Raw genomic sequence first — 19,732 nt, forward strand, 5'->3', positions numbered from 1 at the left:
TAAGTGTACTTGGTACCAGAGCACCTTAGGCCAAAGATCGATGATCGACTTTGTGGTCGTATCGTCAGACCTGCGGCCGTATGTCTTGGACACTCGGGTGAAGAGAGGAGCAGAGCTGTCAACTGATCACTACCTGGTGGTGAGTTGGATCAAGTGCCGGACAGACCCGGTAAACCGAAACGTGTAGTGAGGGTGAACTGGGAACGTCTGGCGGAGGCCCCTGTTCGCGAGGTATACAACTCCCACCTCCGGAGGAACTTCTCACGCATCCCGGGGGAAGCTGGGGACATGGAGTCCGAGTGGGCCATGTTCAAAGCCTCCATTGCACAGGCGGCAAGCAGGAGCTGTGGCCAGAAGGTCATCGGTGCCTGTCGGGGCGGCAACCCAAGAACCCGCTGGTGGACACCAGCGGTGAGGGAGGCCGTCAAGCTGAAGCAGGAGGCCTTTTGGGCTTGGCTTGCCCGGGGGTCCCCTGAAGCAGCAGACAGGTACCGGGTGGCCAAAAGGGCTGCGGCTTCGGCAGTCGCTGAAGCAAAAATCCGGGTATGGGAGGAGTTCGGGGAGGCTATGGAGAAGGACTTTCGGTTGGCCTCGAGGAAGTTCTGGCAAACCATCCGACGACTCAGAAAGGGAAAGCAGGGCTTGTCTCAGGCTGTTTTCAGCAGGGGAGGAGAACTGCTGACTAGGACTGGGGATATTGTCGGGCACTTCGAGGAGCTCCTGAACCCGAACAACATGTCCTCTGTGGAAGAGGCAGAGCCCGAAGACTCAGGGGAATCTGCACCTACATCCCTGGCGGAAGTTGCTGAGGTAGTCAAAAAGCTCCTCAGTGGCAAGTCGCCGGGTGTAGATGAGATTCGCCCTGAGATGCTGAAGGCTCTGGACATTGTTGGGCTGTCTTGGCTGACACGCCTCTTCAGTGTTGCGTGGAGGTCGGGGACAGTACCTGTAGAGTGGCAGACCGGGGTGGTGGTCCCCATTTTCAAGAAGGGGGACCGGAGGGTGTGCTCCAATTACCGGGGTATCACACTCCTCAGCCTCCCTGGGAAAGCTTACTCTAGGGTGCTGGAAAGGAGGCTCCGACCGACGGTCGAACCTCGGATTCAGGAGGAGCAATGTGGCTTCCGTCCTGGCCGTGGAACAGTGGACCAGCTCTTTACCTTGGCAGGGTTGCTGGCGGGGTCATGGGAGTTTGCCCATCCAGTCCACATGTGCTTTGTGGACCTGGAGAAGGCTTTCGACCGTGTCCCCCGGGGAACCCTGTGGGGTGTACTGCGGGAGTATGGGGTACCGGGGCCATTGTTACGAGCCATCAGGTCCCTGTATAACCAAAGTGAGAGCTGTGTCCGCATTCTCGGCACAAAGTCAAGCACGTTTCCGGTGGGTGTTGGACTCCGCCAAGGTTGCCCCTTGTCACCGGTCCTGTTTGTGGTATTCATGGACAGGATCTCAAGGCGCAGCAGAGGTGAGGAGAGTGTCCGGTTTCGCATCTCTGCTTTTTGCGGATGATGTGGTTCTGCTGGCTTCATCGGACCGTCGATCTACGTCCCAACCCTCACCTATGGTCACGAGCTCTGGGTAGTGACCGAAAGAACGAGATCGCGTATACAAGCGCCCGAAATGAGCTTCCTCCGTCGGGTGGCCGGGCTCAGCCTTAGAGATAGGGTGAGGAGCTCGGACATCCGGATGGAGCTCGGAGTAGAGCCGCTGCTCCTTCGCGTCGAAAGGAGCCAATTGAGGTGGTTCGGGCATCTGATCAGGATGCCTCCCGGGCACCTCCCTTTGGAGGTTTTCCGGGCTCGTCCAACTGGGCGGAGACCCCAAGGGAGACCCAGAGCCCGCTGGAGAGATGACATATCTCTCCTGGCCAGGGAACGCCTCGGGATCCCCCAGGAGGAGCTAGAATGCGTTGCTGGGGAGAGGGACGCCTAGAATACCCGGCTTTGCCTACTGCCACCGCGACCCGACTCCGGATAAGCGGGTGATGATGGATGGATGGATGGATGGCATTTGGCAGATGCTCTTATCCAGAGCGATGTACAGTTGATTGGACTAAGCAGGAGACAATCCTCCCCTGGAGCAATGCAGGGTTAAGGGCAGATTGTATTGTGGCTACACCAGGATTCGAACCACCAACCTTGCGGATCCCAGTCACGTACCTTAAACACTATGCTACAGGCTCCCCTATAGCCAGAGGGGGATGGGCATCCCCTTATAGCCAGAGGGGGATGGGCATCCCTTATAGCCAGGTTACAGGCTCCCCTATAGTCAGGTTACAGGCTCCCCTATAGTCAGGTTACAGGCCCCCTATATTCATGTTACAGGCTCCCCTATAGTCAGGTTACAGGCTCCCCTATAGCCAGGTTACAGGCTCCCCTATAGTCAGGTTACAGGCTCCCCTATAGTCAGGTTACAGGCCCCTATAGTCAGGTTACAGGCTCCCCTATAGTCAGGTTACAGGCTCCCCATAGTCAGGTTACAGGCTCCCCTATAGTCAGGTTACAGGCTCCCCTATAGTCAGGTTACAGGCTCCTCTATAGTCAGGTTACAGGCTCCCCTATAGTCAGGTTACAGGCCTCCTATAGTCAGGTTACAGGCTCCCCTATAGTCAGGTTACAGGCTCCCCTATAGCCAGGTTACAGGCCCCCTATAGTCAGGTTACAGGCTCCCCTATAGTCAGGTTACAGGCTCCCCTATAGTCAGGTTACAGGCTCCCCTATAGTCAGGTTACAGGCTCCTCTATAGTCAGGTTACAGGCTCCCCTATAGTCAGGTTACAGGCCCCCTATAGTCAGGTTACAGGCTCCCCTATAGTCAGGTTACAGGCTCCCCTATAGCCAGGTTACAGGCCCCCTATAGCCGGGTTCCTCTCATGTTCCACACGTCTTCCCATCGGGGACATTGCTCTTGCTGCTGCTTGGGGTTTTTTCTCCCGACTAGGGAGTTATTTACCTCATATGATAGTTGGGGGCTGAGGGCTGGTATTTCCTATGTAAAGCATCTTTGGGACAGTCTGCTGTGAAAAGCGCTATACAAATAAAATGTAATTGAATTAATTGGTGCACTAATCACTATTACACAAAAACGAGGCACTTAAAGAGTGAGTCTAGTGAAATTGTAAGTAAAGATAAGAAGAGTTGTAATTGCAGCTGTTGTGAACTTGAGTTCCGAGGGTGCTGGCAACAGTGATGGTCTGGAAGAGAAAGGTGGCTTATCAGATTTAACACGCTGCACTTAAGTTGCTTTTAGCTGATTATGAAAATAGCCTCTAAGCAGTTAGGACAGCATTAAAGAATGCTTCAGTTCACAGTTATTGGGCTTTCAAATGTTCTTTACAGCTTTTCTCTAGTGCATCTCCGCAAGCTGGTTTTCAAAGACCATCACAAAATAATACATCAAACGTGCTTAACCACCTCCAGGGCAGTACTCGCTATAAAAATCTGTAAACTCTGAAGTAATAGACAGGCCAATGTGGAGGAGGCTTAATGCAGTATGAAGGCTGTGTCAAAAGTAGCATTCATGTTGCAAATGTCCTTTTAAACATACACAAAAGCCTGCTGTGATTCATAAGAGGACATTTAAAAGCACACGCAGCACAAACCTAAGTGGTGTTTTTTGAAGTTGTGAAAAGGCCTTTTTTGAAAATCTCACATGACCATTTGAAAATTCTCCATTCAACTCCTAAACAAACCACAGGGATCAGAGCATTGTCCTGCTTTGTCCAGTAACTGTTTTTGTGACCAGTGCGTTCTCGTGCATTGCATTATGGGTGCTGTGAATCAAACTGGTACCTGTGGGAAGAAAGTGGAATCATCTGGAATCTACTTGTGATGGATGGGGGGGGGGGGGGGGGGATTTATGGGCCATCCAACCACTTGCCCCCTCACTCAATGCCAGTGGCCCTACTAGTCGACATCTACCATCTACCATCTTAAACACATATTTTGTTTTTGACCACAAAAATGGTAGACATATGAGTGCTCTCTGCACTTTTTCCAGTCTTCATAGATAAAGGTTAGACAAGGGCAAAAACATGGAAGTAAAACACAAAGTGCATGTACTCCGCAGTTTCAAAATTCATTTTTGGACTCTTCGATGACCTCTCCTGTTCACTTTGTAGAAATGCATGTGAGACAGCTAAGGAACAGAAGCTAATAAAAGCACTGATTAGAATATATAATTTACTGCGAGGTTGCATGCCCCCATTGTGCTGCATGACATTTTGTTTGCCACCATCCTCCATTTTTGCAAAGCAAAGTGATTTAGGGTGACAGAAGTGTTGTCTGGTGTCGGCGAAATGGTTAACAGATGTCCGAGTGTTCCCTGCTGCATTGTGTATGCGCCTCTCGTGCCGTGCCTGGGTAGCTCTCGAAAGCGACGCATTGTCTGAGCGCGCGCTGGCGTGGTGCGAGCTGTGGGCGCGAGCTCCGCTGTGTAGTGTGAAGTTATGAGCTCTCTTCTCTCTCCCAGCGAGTTTGGCTGGCGCTTCCGTGACCGGTGCAGTGTGCAGAATTTCAATGAGCCATGTCTGGGGGCTGCGAGAGATGGGGAAGAAGTGAGAGGTCAAGAGAGACAGAGGGGGGTTATGGAGGGAGAGGAAAAGAGAGAAGAGAGAAATACAGCTTGTGTGTGTGTTATGTGTGTGTCCCTTAGTAATGACCTTCTCCCAATGTACCACCAAGTAATATGCATATTTCATATGAGTAAGTTCTTCAGCTTTGGGACCAGACATTTATTTTTTTGGATGACAAAAAACACGTTTCAGTAGCCATGTAGGTACAGCTGAATGTATGGTTTTTGAGATTACCACATGTCCCCTACAGGGAACAAAAATGAATTGCCTCCTATGATTGCTCTTTAGATCCTTGTAGACACATTTAATGGTTAATTTTAAGGGAGCTCAGTTATGAGAAAGTGATTGTTTGAGGGGTTGGCTGAGGACACGGTTTGTGAGAGTGGGGGGAGGTGTTGTAGGAAGAGAAAGGGAGGGTGAGAATTGTGTACAAACACAAAGGAGGACTCTGGCCAGCTATGCCAGGGAATGTTAGGGACAAGCATGGATGTGTGTGTGTGTTGTGTGTGTGTGTGTGTGTGAGAGAGAGAGAGAGAGAGAGAGAGAGAGAGAGAGAGAGAGAGAGAGAGAGAGAGAGATCACAATTACAGTAGCACACAGCCATGCACATTATATTTATTCATCAATAAAAATGACTGAAATAGTGATGACAGTATTCCACGTTAGGCGCATAGTGGTTGTGAGTGAAACGGATGAATATAATACAATTTCGCTACTTGTGCATCTATCATCTATCCCCCTCTTACTCGCTCCGCATTTTTCTTCACAATTGCAGTACCCAATGCACCCTCAGCGTTAGCGATTTGATTGCTCGTTTCGCGGTTGTAGCAGCAGTGTCTGGGGCTATTTTGGGGTAGTGGGACCTGGCCTTAAAATAATCAGCCATAGCCTACTTCGTAAGACTCTAGTAAGGTTTTTTTAATGAAACTTTTTTTAATTGAAGATATGCAACGTACAGTACATAAAACATTTTCCAACATGTAAAGTGATCATCGGTATAAGACCCTGGTACGGTTCCGAATCCTGAGTAGCCAACTCTACGATTAGTCATGTGATTAATGTCCGCGGTCATGTGACAATGTAGACCGACGCTTCAGCTCACGGCAACACGACCCTTACCTGCGAGGTGAACAAAAATAGCTTATTTCAAGACAAAAACAGCTTGAACAGGTTCAACACATCGGGTTGAAGGCAGCTTGGCTAGTGAAAGGTAATTGCTAACTCCAGCCTGTGCGAAGCTGTAGCGGAGTTCTCCTCAAGAAAAGAGTCCGTGGACATCAAAGCTCTGCTCAAGTGTCGCGTCTGTCAATTCGGTAAGTTAATTGATAGTCCGACCAATTAATCTTCACTCCGTCCTCACTGTAACTTAATAAAACTGCAAAGCACTGCGCGTCATGTAGATATGCATGCTGTACCATATAGCTTTTATAGAGCCATAACCTAGTTACTTTGCTGGCTTGCCAAGCTGTGGAGTGGTTAAATATAGCTTTTTTTTCTTTCTCTGTTCTTAAAGCTTTCATTTTTTTATGGACGCGGTTATGAACAATTGAATTGGCTTGTCTATTTTTTTCTCCCACTTTAGTCTTCTTTACGTTTTATATATATGCGTGAGAACTTTGATTGTTCTTTTTGGAGTGTGTTTTGTTGAGAAGGTATTGAAGGTCTGAATGTCATGTTTTTGTGATCACATAGTCTGGTATATAGTTAGGCTGTCTGTTGCTTTTTGTATTATGAACGTTAGCTAGTGTTTTAAACTGCATGTTTTGGATGTGTTTATTTATTGATTGGCTAAATGAATAAAACGAATAAAAAGCTATTAATATTTGCATGCAAAAATTTTAGTTTATGAGAAACTAAATGGCCTTGTTTAATGGGGCTGGTGCTCTGAACATTGTTTTTCTTAGTGGGGAAGCTGCTGGAGGTCTAGTTTCAGCTGAAGCTGAATAGAAAATAAGCCACTTGTACAGTATGTCACAGTGCTGTCCCCCTTCACTGAAAGGTCTCTCTCATTCTTTCTCTCCCCCTACTAGTACTATAACTACTTCTTTAATGGAGGTAATGCAGCTATCTAATACAGGATATGTCTCATTTACAGTGAAATATCAATGGTTTGTTGACTAATACATTTGAGCTTTAATTCCGGTCGCATTAATTCATGGGCATTAGAAAAGAAACAGGCTGGGGGTTTATCTGAACCGCCTTCAGGCTAATGATGGCGGTGTGGAGGTCATACGTTTCAATATGCACTGGAGGCCTGTTTACTGGTAATTAAGATTTGAGATTTGGTTTGGTTTCAGTTGAAATTTCAGGAATTGTTAGTCAGAAGATGTTCATTTGTTAACTGTGTTTTGTCATAACAGTCGCATATATTCATACTATCCAAAGCATGTGACCCACAGGGATTTAAACTTTCATCACAATTGGTATTTTTGTGGGGACGCAATGAGGACTGGATTAGAACAATCGCCTAACTAATCCTACAATAAGTGGTTAATTGTGACCCTCATAAATGACAGAATGACAGAATGTCAAACAAAAAAAGGATTTGAGTGACAGAGTGCACCACCCCCTACACTGCACACGGACAGATTCAGTATATTCTGTTCAGTTCACAATATCCACACGGCCATATAAAAATACAATCAGTTAACATTTACAATGTTTTAAAAAAATCAGTATGGAGATCAGTACCGAAGGGGAATCATGAGCTTTGAGTGGATAATCCCAAATTTGTGCATTTTTCAATAAGCATGTAATCAAGGATGGAGCAATCCCCACTGCAAAAGAGCTTAGCCAGTAACCTAGTATGTACCGAACACTGGTCAACGGTAAAGGAACTGGTCAAGTTAATTTGAAGGAGTTACACAGCGCTTCTAATAATAGGGCAAGGTTAAAGGTACAATAGGTAAGATTTTTGAGTTAAAACATTGTAACAAGACCATTGTAAATCCCTTCCAATAATTGAAAAAGGCTCACTGACATGTTCACTCACCCTCTGCCTGTGTTTATAGTCCTTAAATTCGGGTTTCAAAATATGCAGTTGATGGGCAGGCACTACCAAAACATCATATAGCTGTACAATAATTCAAGGTCATTGGTTGAAGATTTGTTCTAATTGCCACAGCCAATGGTATTTCAACATCAGCACGTTCACAGAGAAGGGGTGGGATAAACAGTGTTCTGCTTTCAGTGTGTTTGTTGCTGCAGTTCCCCTCTAGACGGTTAGAAGTCCAAAATGGCCTGTTGTACCTTTAAGACCAATACAACTTGTTTGTCTGGCCAAACAAGATGGGTTAGGGTTAGGACTCTGTGGTATACCATTCCTTGTACCTCAATTTAGGCCTTTATTCTAGATTTGAGGACCTGGAGATGGACATCTCATCAGAAACTGCTGTGCTGGTACAGCTCAAAGAGTTGTTTTGTGATGAGAGGGTTTAGCATGTTAGCCATGCCCATAGAACATGGGAAAAGCCTTGTTTAAATGATTCACGGTTTTGAGATCAGAGAAATAAGAATATATGAAATGAACAGTAGGATTGAAAAACTTAGAATAAATACCGAACACTGGTAGAGTCAAAGCAAGAAATAGCCAATGTGTCAAAACACCGGCAACAAATAACAACCCCAATGCGTTCCAAAAAACCTTGATTCTTTCAACCAGTGCCCAGATTCATTGAGGCTCATTTTGAATCCCAAGCAAATTTGCACCTGACTTGGCAAACTCCTCAAAAGACTTGGGACTCGGTTCTCGGATATGAACAGCAAATGTTCCCCCATATTTGTCAATTACAAATTATTTGCACAAGAAGTCAACACTGCAACTCAGTTGATGCAACTCCATAAAGATGTGTCTCTTTATACTGAGCATCACCAAGCAATGACAGAGGAAATAAAAATAAACCATTATTGATTTCAGTCACAGTATTGAAACATTACATTTTCATTTATTTCAGTTGATCTCCATCTCTTTGATGTTTGTAATAGCCTACCCTGCTGCAAACAATTTAATTATTATGACTGACTATTGTTTATCATTGTTTTGTGCAGATGATATTACCCCACATTTTAGGCTCTTTCCTACTGATCACAATAATAAACCGGAGTGGCCTGACTACCATATCGGACAGACCTGCACACTGCCCCAGGAATATATGAGTGGGAGTGGAACAATAGGAAAACTGAAGTACTTAACTGCAGTGTTCAATTAAGATGAGTTTGAATTACATTATTAAGGCTGATGGGTTACAGTAGCTAATCACTGGCAGGACTTACTAACACAGCTTTGCAACAGTAACCAAAATTCTACTGACAAAATGCACCATTTGACAGGAGAGGTTTGATATTGATAGACTGCTTATGTGGACACGACGGTATTAAATGACAGCGGCTGTTATGACTGAAGTCAGTGGTCTTTAGATTCTCTGGAAAGAATATGTGAATAAATACACGTGCAGTGGTCTATTTAGAGGGAGAGAGAAAGCCCATGTCAGAAACAATGGCCTTGTTTAATGGGGTTGGTGCTCTGGACATTGTTTTTCTTAGTGGAGGGGTCTGGACATTGTTTTTCCTAGTGCTGGGGGTCTGGTTTCAGCTGTGAAATTGAATGCCACCAGTACTGGAGGTCACCCTTCCTCGCTTCCTTCCTTGATCCCTTCCTTCTTTCCTTCCTTGAGACATGAGATGTGTCTCCTTGAGGCGTGCCTCTGCCTGGCCGCCTTCCCATGTTGCCTGTGAAGGCGGCATTCTTGCCGTTTGAGGTGCGGCCAATGACATCACGAAGTTCAAAGGTCATGAATGCACGAATGACAGACAGGGTGGAGAAGAAGGCTTCAGGATGTACAGAACCTAGGGCCTGGTCTGGCTTTACATTTTATATTTCATCCAGTCATACTGTAGATACACTGAAGCATGCGTATCAGTTTAAATACCTTGCCCACTGCCGCAACAGCTGTGCCCCACTTGGGAATCGGACGGCAGGTTAAAATAGGCCAGGGTCCTGGCTGCGATAGCTGGCTCTCAGAGAGAGGAGAACAGAGACAGGCTGTGTCATCACCCTTTAATGGGCTGGGCACCATGCTAAATGAGCGCTGATGTGCTGTAATGAATTCCCCTGTATAATCGCTGCCCGGACTGCAGCAGCTTGAAGATAAGGCCCCTAATCACTGTTAAATGAAGCCATGGGGAACAGACCGACCCAAACAAACGCCTTCAGTCACAGCTTCCCCCTCAACAGAGTGCACTGACACTGTCTCCATCTTCCTCCAGTCATTTCAGGACACTATAGATTAGGTCTATTCCGCTGGTGACCCAGGGCGCAAATACAGCCCACCAGTCACATACCCCCCACCCATTGATAATTGACAATAATTTTTTTAAAATCCGAAATCATGAGGTCAGCATCAGCAGTGTCATCATACCTACGCATAATTTGAGAAGTCATATCTTTGCTGATATGCTTGGATAGCAATGGTTAATGGTTAAAATGCCTATATGTACCATTTTAAACAGATTCTCTCCCGGGAAGAATTGGTTAAAGAACGCTGCTGTTCATAGACATGGGGGTAAGTGTTTGGTCAGACACACTAAGTATCTGTTATTACCATGGCTTCCCCAGACCAGCAGGTGTGGGTCCAGGGTTTGTTCTAGATGAGCACTTAAACACCAGGTTCAAATCATTTAGGTCTCATTTGAGGGCCAGGATTTGTTAGTGGTGTTTTAATGCTGGGCTGGAAGTCTGTTTCCAAACTTGCCCTTCTCCAGATAAAAACAAACATCCCTGTCTTATGCTATAGTCTTAGGGCCAGATTTCCGTACATAAAGCTCGCGGCACAAAATGCGAGTGTGTTGCAGTCCACCTGAAATGAGCGTCTTATAAGTCTACAGCTCATTACGGAATCAGCGTATGGGACTGCCTACAAACCGCGTTTTATTCAGTTTGATGATTTCCTTGAGTTGAAATAGTGTGATTTTTGTTGCAAAGGTTATTTTAAGTTTTTTCAAGATACAGAGCCTATATGTTTCGCTTGCACCTCAGTTTACACCTGCTCTTTAGAGGCTGAGGAATTTCATGGACAAATCGACCCTTGTTAAGTGCGTGAAATTCAACGGAATACATAATCAGCCACACTCATAGTATCTCCGCCCTGTATTTGCGCGATCCACCCTTAAATGCATATAGTCTGTGGACATAGGGCTGGCACATTAGACAAAATAATTGGCTGTTTAAAAACGGGTTTTTTAAGCATTATTATTTTAAGTAATTATCGCTCGATACTTGCTATTTTGGGGCTCATGGGGAGACAATATACATAGATTTAAGGTGGAGCAAGACAAACGAATAAAGCAGGGAAGAATAAAAGGAGAGAAGACAAAGGGGAGGGCAGGCAGTGGAAATTGTGTCTGTATGGTTTGATATGTAAACACAGTGGGTTCATTAGCGCCACACACACACACAGAGACATAAAGGAGAGACAGAGAGTGACCCTGTTATGGCCCAAGAGTGACACCACCATTTCAGAGCTTGTTAAGGAAAGGGGGTGGGGCACAGCCTCCACTAACGATGTAGGCATGTGTCATTGCTTGTTGCCTGGTCATTAATTCTGGGTGCGTAATTAACTGTAAAAGCTGGTCCCCCACCAAGAACAATAATGATAACCAAATAAATATGGCGGTGTCCGCACCGCAACTATGATGACAGCAACAGTGATGAACAACGTTGTTGGGATCCCTTTCAGAGAGATTTTTTCCAGCTGTAAAAACACTGACCGCAAAATCCATCCAAATGTACAGGGCGTCACGTTCAAAATGGCGGATGACACAGCCGAGAGGCTACCTACAGTAGGTTTTCGTTCATTAGTGTGGCCTGCGTGCTGCGCTCAGTATTCTAACCCTACTTTACACCAGGCTGCCTAGTGAGGGGTCGGTTCCCCAAAAGCCTGGTTCCTCCCGAGACTCCTTTCCGTCGGGGAGGTTTTACTCTCTACAGTTTGAGGGCTTTTCTCCCCACCTCGTGCTTGCCATTTCTGGGTTTAGCGAGTTTAGTTTTTTGTTCTTTTTTGCTACTCTTTTTATTGCTTTTTATTAGTATTTTTGTGACAGTTTTCTGTAAAAAGTGCTATACAAATAAAATCTAAATGATTTCATTGCTCTCAGCCCTGTAAACCATAACTGAGTGCCTTTACACTGGCCTGCCTTAGGCTATAGACAGACCCCGTTTCAGACCAACCACCGTCTGCCAAAATCAAGCTGTAGCCTGCGGCAGTTTGCTCATTAGACACTTCCTATAATGTTTCACATCATTGCTAATAATGTTAAACCAACTTTTTAACCTTCACTGTCTTGCTTGTTCTCAGATCATATTAATGGGTACTGTTGGTCTGTCTCGTCCCTGCGACATCCTCCAGCAGTGTGAATGCCCTCTGCCAGGTCGGGGGGGTGTAGACTGCGCAACCCAGAGCAGGGCTGCGCAGTCACTGCGGCAAAAGACTAGAGTCCGCTTTACCTTTCAGAGGAGCCAATGAAATTGCTGCACACCTCAGGCCGCAATCTTTAATAAGAGTTCACTTTTCCCTAACACCAAAACCCTCCTCACAGACACACTTTCCATTTTTACATTTTACTGATTTAGCAGACCCGCTTAATCAGAAAATATTTAGACAGTTTTAAGATGCAGATATTTACAGTAGCTGGATAATTACTGAAACTATTCAGGTTAAGTACCTTACTCAAGGGTACAAGGGCAGTGCCCCACCTGGTAAATAGACCCACGACCCTGGAGCTACAGTGCCCAGCTCCCCTCGCATTATGTAATACAGCCTCCCAGAATTAAGGCATTAACCCCCCCCCCCCTCCCCCCAGGATGAGCACGGTTTCCCTGGCAACGCAGGGGGATCTTGCTGGTGTGAAGAGCAGCTGTCACCGGTCTCGTGTTACTGCGCTGCACTGTCCCGGTGTTACCTCTGTCTTCATGTGCAGAGCGCAGCGCGTTATTTTTAACCCGCCACTGCATTCAGCCACACTGCAGCTCTCCACCAGCGCTGTGGTCCCAGATAACCGGCCACCTTTCCCCGAGAACACCGGGGAAAGAATTTGGGGCTGCCATTTTCTTCTCTACAGCTGTGCTAAATCCACCCTTCCCTGACTACATATGCCACCAAGCTCAGTATTCAGGCCCCTGAGATGTCCCCAGTGGCCAGCTGTAGTTCCTCCCTGCAGGTGCCAAGACCCCTCCAGCTCACTCTGCTCACATACATGCCTGTCCTCATGTCCTCTGACCCAACAGGTCTCTTTCTAGAGTAGGTCCCTCTTATCTGAAATCTGTTATCAATCCTTACTCTCCTGCCAGACTGCTCAGAGTCCACTGGCCACCTGACTGTCCCCTCCCTAAGGGCCCCATCCTCTTGATTAGGTGTCCTTTCTATCCTGGCCCCCCAGTGGTGGAATGAGCTATAGTAATAATAATAATAGTTAATAATAATAATAATAATAGTTTTTATTATTATTATTATTATTATTATTATTATTATTATTATTATTATTATTATTATCATTGTTGTTGTTTGTTGTTGTTATTATTATTATAGTATTGCATTAACCAGTCTGTTCGCTTGAATTATGAAGTAAAAGATACTGAATGGACAAAGAAACCAAAAATGTTTGTAAATCAAATGACTCGGAAGAATCATTGCATGTTGCACAGAAACAGGAGCTTTCTCAGTGTTTGACTTTGCCTGTGCTTTTCTGGGTAAACAGAGAGAATGGTTTGGACGTCTCACACCTGCGCTGCTGGAACGGCGTTGCATTATTAATGGCCAGCGTGTCACAGGAAATTACTGTCGGCTGTTTGCGCTGCGAGTGGCTTCAGCTAGAAGTGGGTCATCTGCAACACGATCGTCTGCATTAATAAATTATACTTACCTGGCCATGTATACTGAGAAAACAAACAAAAAGGAGTTTGTATAAATGCGTATGTGTGTGTACATTCAGAAAGCACAAAAACTACTGATATGGGAATATGGAATTCCTTATTAGGACCAAATTAAGACCAAATATGCCCAGAACTCCACCTAGCCCTGTGGTCCCACTCAAAGCTATGCAGTGTTGTGCTGGATTCAGAGTTTACATCACTTCTTTTTATTATAATGTATTGCACATCATGAATACAACTTTATAAATGTTATATTGTGTTATGCTTTATGTAGTTGCGCTTTGTGACAGAAGAAAGGTATAGGAAAATAAACAAATGTGACTGATCACTGACAATACAGCCATGGGAGTTGAGTGGGATCACAAGATGTTCATGTAGATTACAAATCAAAATGGCATAGAAAACCACAAACGCGTTGAAAACAGGAAAGACGCCCCAGATAGAGTATACTACTGAAATGCCAACAGACCCGCTATCATACCTGGAGGCTGTGTGCGGTTTATTGTGATTAGACGCTTTTCTCCAGGGCGTTATTCCACCCTGCAGTCTGAGACCTTTGGCCCTGCTGATCCAGCGTGTTTCCAGAATGTTGTACAGGGTGCACCTGACACCTGAGAAAACGGGCAGGTGGATGCCTTTAACTGAAACAGGAAAAGGGGGCTATGGCAGAATCCTCCACTCCCATTGGCTGTAGATGTCTACAGGGCAAGCAGCTCAGCAGAACTTGGAAAGCGATTTGTGAAAATGGTTTGCGTGCGGGTATGAAAGCGGTTAGAGCCTGCCTGTTTGCCTAGCCGTCAGGCAGGACCTGTCTGCCCCCTCCTATACGCACCACTAAACAGGAAAATGAAGATAAGTTTGGCAGTGAGGTGAAGTTTTGAAGTTCGAATAACTAAAGAAACTCAAAAAATACATCTAACTTTCTTCTTCGTCATTTTGAGAACCAAGAAGAATCCAAATTAGAAATGATAAACACAGTTCTGTATTACTTTTAAGCAATCTACTTTGATGCTCCCTTTAAGTCTTAGTTTACATAAGAAACAGCTGACAGCAGGAGCTATACAGATGGTGAAGAAAAAGTATGTTACACCAATGTAGAGGTATCAAAATGGTGGGCCACCATGGCTGTGGGCTGTGTTCTCTGTGCTATAATTCTACAGGATGAGTACAACACCACTCGTCCACAAGACAGTCTATTATCTCAAACTTGGTGAATGGAAGAGTAAAATTAATTCCAGAATATCTCATAAAAATATTACCATATCATTACCATAGCTTTGACGCTGTTATTTGTGACACTTCAGCAAGCTCATCTTGTTTCTGTGAAATGCACCCCAACAATCACTCATATTTGCATGTGTGGGGTAAAAAACAGTTAACCAGGGGATAAGGTGGCTGGGTGACTGTGGGATTGTCTGAAATCTACTCTCCTGAAACTTTGTGAGGTAAACAGACTGGCATTTGGTGTGTGCGGAGAAAGCTGGGTGCGGCGGGATTTGAATGGCCATGCGGGTGTCTATAGGGGAGAAGCAGTGGATGCTGCGAGTAATTAATTTAGCGTGGCTAATCACCACATTAACATGCGGCGTGATCAGCCCTGTTTATTTGCATCTCCCGTGGAGTGCCATCACACTTCTCAGATGGCCGCTCCCCTGTGAACCATTGTGACATCACCAGAGCAAGCGGTGACTCAGTCTTGGTCTCAGTGGCTCAGTCTTATAATAATTCCAACATTTCCTTGGATTTGTTTTCATTTTATTTTCATTTCCTGGTGTGAGTCCTTGATACGCGAGCAGCAAATCTATTTCAATCACGCCAAATGGGTGTTTCTGCGGAAATATGTCCCTTGTATTAAATTGGTCTTATTTTCAATCTGAATTTATGTAGTTTCATAGTCAGGTCTGGTTCAGGCAGCCTTTAAAGATGTTGTGAACTCTCTTATTCTGATCTTAATATCGCCACGCTTAAAGACAGCACTAATATAGATGGGAGCAGCAAATTCTGTTTAATGATGGGGCCTAATCTTTCGGAAAACTCAGTCCTGAACATTATCTGGAAATATTGGAAGTTTAAGGTATTTCTTGCTTAAAAAATATCCCCCTCACACACTTAATGTATCAGGGTGGGCGGCTGCTATGTCAATGGGAGGAAGTCATGTAGTGGTAGCATGAGGAACCTAGGATGAATTCCCTCCTTCTCTCTCTCTCTCTCTCTCTCTCTCGCTCTCTCTCTCCCCCTCTCTCCCTCTCCCTCTCTCTCTCTCTCTGTCTCTCTCTCTCTCTCTGTCTGTCTCCCCCACCCTGATACACCTACAGTAACGTCTATAAACACAAACAGCAGCACCCACCCATGGCTGGTCACGGCAGTCCTCGCTAGCCATGTGAGTGAAAACGTGGTCATAGACATCACTGTCTGTCTGGGCTCTGACAATGATGAATTCAGTCAGCTCAGTATGCTAGGGCATAGCAAATAGGAAAAAGAGACAGACAATTCTAGAAAATAAAAGCAAACAAAAATTAATGCAGGTTTTTCAAATGCTGCAAACCGGTACATTGAGCAAGTGAGTGATAGAAAGGAAAAGGGTGAAGGAAGGATGGAGAGGGGGAAGGAGGGAGACCGGGAGAGGGAGAGAAAGGGGGGGTAAGGAGGAGAGATCCATCACGTTGCAGAAGAAGGACAGTGATGAGAGCGGTATGGCAGCCCAGTAAATCAGGCGAGCACATGAATAAGGCACCGTATCAGCACCGAGGCTGACACCCAGAGCTCTGCCCTGAGCCCCTCTCCACCCAGGGGGATAAAGCAGAAGGCATGAATATTTAAATGAACATCTTAAAATGCAATAAGAAATGAATCTGCATGTCAGTCTGAAGGTCTCCTGTCAACCAATTCCCCCGTGTCTCCCACTCACCTCACCCCCCCAGTGCCACCTCCATTCCACACGCTGGCTCTATAGAGATATAGAGAGTGTGAATTCTGTCGGGACTGCAGAAATTCGATTCTTCATCATATCCTGAAACTACTCTGCTGTTGCCAAGGTAACGGCTATCGCACTGGCCCACTGCACACAAGGCTGGCTTTAATGAGTGTTTGGCAGAATGCCAGGACAGCAACCTCACCTACATACAAACACACAGACACACATGCGCACACACAAATGTATACGTTTGCACACGTAAAAGCACTCACACTCATACACAAACGCATGTATATGCACAGACGGGTACAAAGCAATCTATGCATAGACGTACATACATATACAATCCCTCTCTCCTTTCTGCTTACAGGCACACACTCTGTCATGTGATGTCCTAGTCAAGTTCTCACTCCACCTTGCACTCCAGTGGCAAAGTGGAAACATTCGGTTGAACCTCACTGTTGTCATTGAAATGCATCTCAATTCCGTCTTCAGCAGCAAAAATATACATTGATGTCACTGATCACACACATAGTGGCCTATACACAATATGTCCGGTACTTGTGGTCATACCATGTAGACACTCAGGATATATCTGTAGCCTATATTTGTCTTTATACTAGTGACCTCACATGCTCCCTTGTTAACCCTTGCCCCGCCACCCCCCTGTCTCAGAGATTAACACCCCCTACCCCCCTCTCCCCTTCTCACTCTGAAGATTTATGCAGTCGATGGCCACCATTGGTTTCTGTTGGCCTCCCAGTAATTCTAACTGTGACTTTAAACAAGACTCACACTTTACTGTTAGAATGGATCTTTGAGTCTGGTTCAGAGCTGAGGGTGTGTGAAGTGGGGTCAGTGGATGGGGGGTCAGGGGTCGCTGCAGGGGGAGACTGGGTCGAGTGACCTCAGAGAAGCCTGGCAGAATTTTTCCTAGATTATCAGACTTGATAGCAGATGGACAGATAGATAGGTTTGTGTGTGTTTCTGGCATTTCGCCCTTGGGCGTTGGTTCAGATGTCAACAGTGTTTGGTGCCAGGTGTCTGATTTAGGTAGCCCAATACTGAGGAGTCATGTCAAAGAGGCTTCATATGCCCTCTTTACCATTGCATTTTAAAAATATAATACTGGAAGCTGTGTTCCCTCCCTCCTTCTTATTTAGCATTTCTTGCATGTCCTCTGGGATTTTAAAAAATCTCCTGACTGCCGTTATCCAGGATGACAGAGTGTGATGGGCTTGTCTCCCAGTCTGTCTGCTACAGAGTGATTGCCGGTACCTGGGCACTGCGGCTCTGTGAATGCGTGGACTTGACGGAGAAAATGACAAGGTCACTAACTGACACATTCAGATGGCCAGGAGAGGCAGAACATAGGGGGCAGGACAACAAGTGTAGGGGTTTTTTTTTGTTAGATTTTTATATTCACTTCAATTGAATTCAGTTTGATATGTACTTTTTGCAGATACTCATACAATAAAAGCTTTAGGGAAACAGGGAGGATGGAGATGTGCAGGTGGAGGAAGGGGGTTGCTGCTCCTCTTGAAGCTTGAAAGCCACTGTCCTTTGTGGTGTTCTGGTGGTAAAAGCACATATCAGGACCTGGGAGAACCATGGTTCCACTCACTCTGAATGTGGGGTGGGGCTGGGGGTTATGATATCAGGGTGTCAATTGTTCTCTCTTTGCTGGAGCTGAGTTCACAGCATTATTTTATGTTGTTGTTGGTTTTCTTCTACATCTTGGTGGCCCGAGACAGATTTGAGCTGATTTTCCATCAGTCTAAAGGCTAAATCAGTGTGCACTCGTTCACCCTGCCCAACCTCACCACAAACCCCCAAAGCTTTGTACTCGTTGAGTTTTGGGATTACTCGGGCTCAGAAGATGTAAAGGTCCAATAGCTACCTTGAAGTTTCAGCAGACAATGAGACAGATACTGCAGCTTGTTATAATGACACACTGTCCTTGGACCTGCAATTGAAGGATGTTTTGGTTGGGTTGGGGGTGGGATGAAGGGTAGCAACAGATGAAAACAGTCTTGCCATTGTTGGCTGGTGTGGTCTGTGGCTTTATTTATTATTATTCTTTGTCTCTGAATTCACATGAGACTAAAGGGGACTCGAGTACTGATAGAACACTGATCTACACATTGCCATGGAATTGCCTATTGTTAGTGTCTCCCAGAAACAATCAGCTAGTGGTAGGAAGGAGAGGCTTCAGAAACCTCAAAATGAGCTATCGTGTTTCTGCCGCCCATGAACAAATCCATTTTTGGCAATCTTTTGGTCGGGTGACACAAGATTGCGGGGTCTGTCGACATGTAAATGATGGTGAAATAACCTGTTTTCATGTTGCAACTTATTTGATTTGATTTGATTATTTGATTTCTTCTCCTGAGTTTTAAACCACAATGTCACTCGGCCTTGCATACAATGTCTGCTCGAGTTTTAGGAGGAACCTGGGAGGTCCTGACTTTTGAGAGAAGCTGTAAGCAGGACTCGTTTTCCTTAAGCCTTGACCCCCTCTTGCCCTGTCACTGCAGTCCTCCTGTGTTGACTTTCAACTTCCCCATATGGTGACCGCAGTGTCTGCAGTGACACAGTCACATTCTCAGCTGCACTCTAAGCCGCTGCCCACAAGGCTCCAATACGCTTAATCATGTGCAGCATATACTTTGTGACTCCCCCATCTTGCGCTGACAAATAGCTTGCACAGGCAAGACAAAAAATAATAAACGCATAGTTGGCTTCAGGCTACAGAGTATAGAATGTGCACACATACCAGAATGAACAATGCATTCTTGACATCGTGGATGGCCAGTCCACATTCTGCAGGAACTGGGGTTGCGCCATATCTTTTTTTGAGGTTTTTGGAAGAAGAGCACACTAGCGTACACACCAGCCCACCGTCACATATCACTGTCTTTTGGCAGATACATGAAGGGTGAGGGTGTTGAAACACCCCCCACCCCCCCAAACAGGAACAGTTGGGGTCTTGATGATGTCACAGGGGAGCACGGGGGGAGGGCAAAAGAGCTTGTGTGCGATGGCCCATGGAGATGGCCCAATGTAATTGGCTGGAGGCTGAGGCGTAATTCCGGCCCAAATCCATTTCACAGCTGGAGAATTCTCCTGCCTTCCCCCAGACTGAGGTGGTATGGTGAGAAGCAAGTGAATATTGTGTTGGGGGGGGAGGTTGTAACAGCAAAGTCACGAGATACAGCAGACTTGATAAGGTTTTAAGGACACCCACGGTGCCTGCGATTTCAACTGAACCGCGCTCATAGTTTATGTTTGCCCTGACTTGCCCCTCAGTGGGCCTCATC

The 19,732-nt window shown here is 45.7% G+C and overlaps 1 protein-coding gene across 1 annotated transcript in view; it reads left to right on the forward strand.

Annotated features, from left to right (window-relative positions):
* Window positions 1–5,833: 5,833 nt before the first annotated feature.
* Window positions 5,834–19,732, forward strand: part of LOC133114428 (trinucleotide repeat-containing gene 6A protein-like) — a 57,572-nt gene continuing 43,673 nt past the window's right edge. Inside the window, exon 1 of the mRNA XM_061223801.1 lies at window positions 5,834–5,885. The gene's annotated coding sequence lies outside the window, so the exon portion shown is untranslated. The remainder of the gene's footprint in view (window positions 5,886–19,732) is intronic.

The sequence above is a fragment of the Conger conger genome, chromosome 16 (assembly GCF_963514075.1).
Source record: "Conger conger chromosome 16, fConCon1.1, whole genome shotgun sequence".
Taxonomy (NCBI): Eukaryota; Metazoa; Chordata; class Actinopteri; order Anguilliformes; family Congridae; genus Conger; species Conger conger.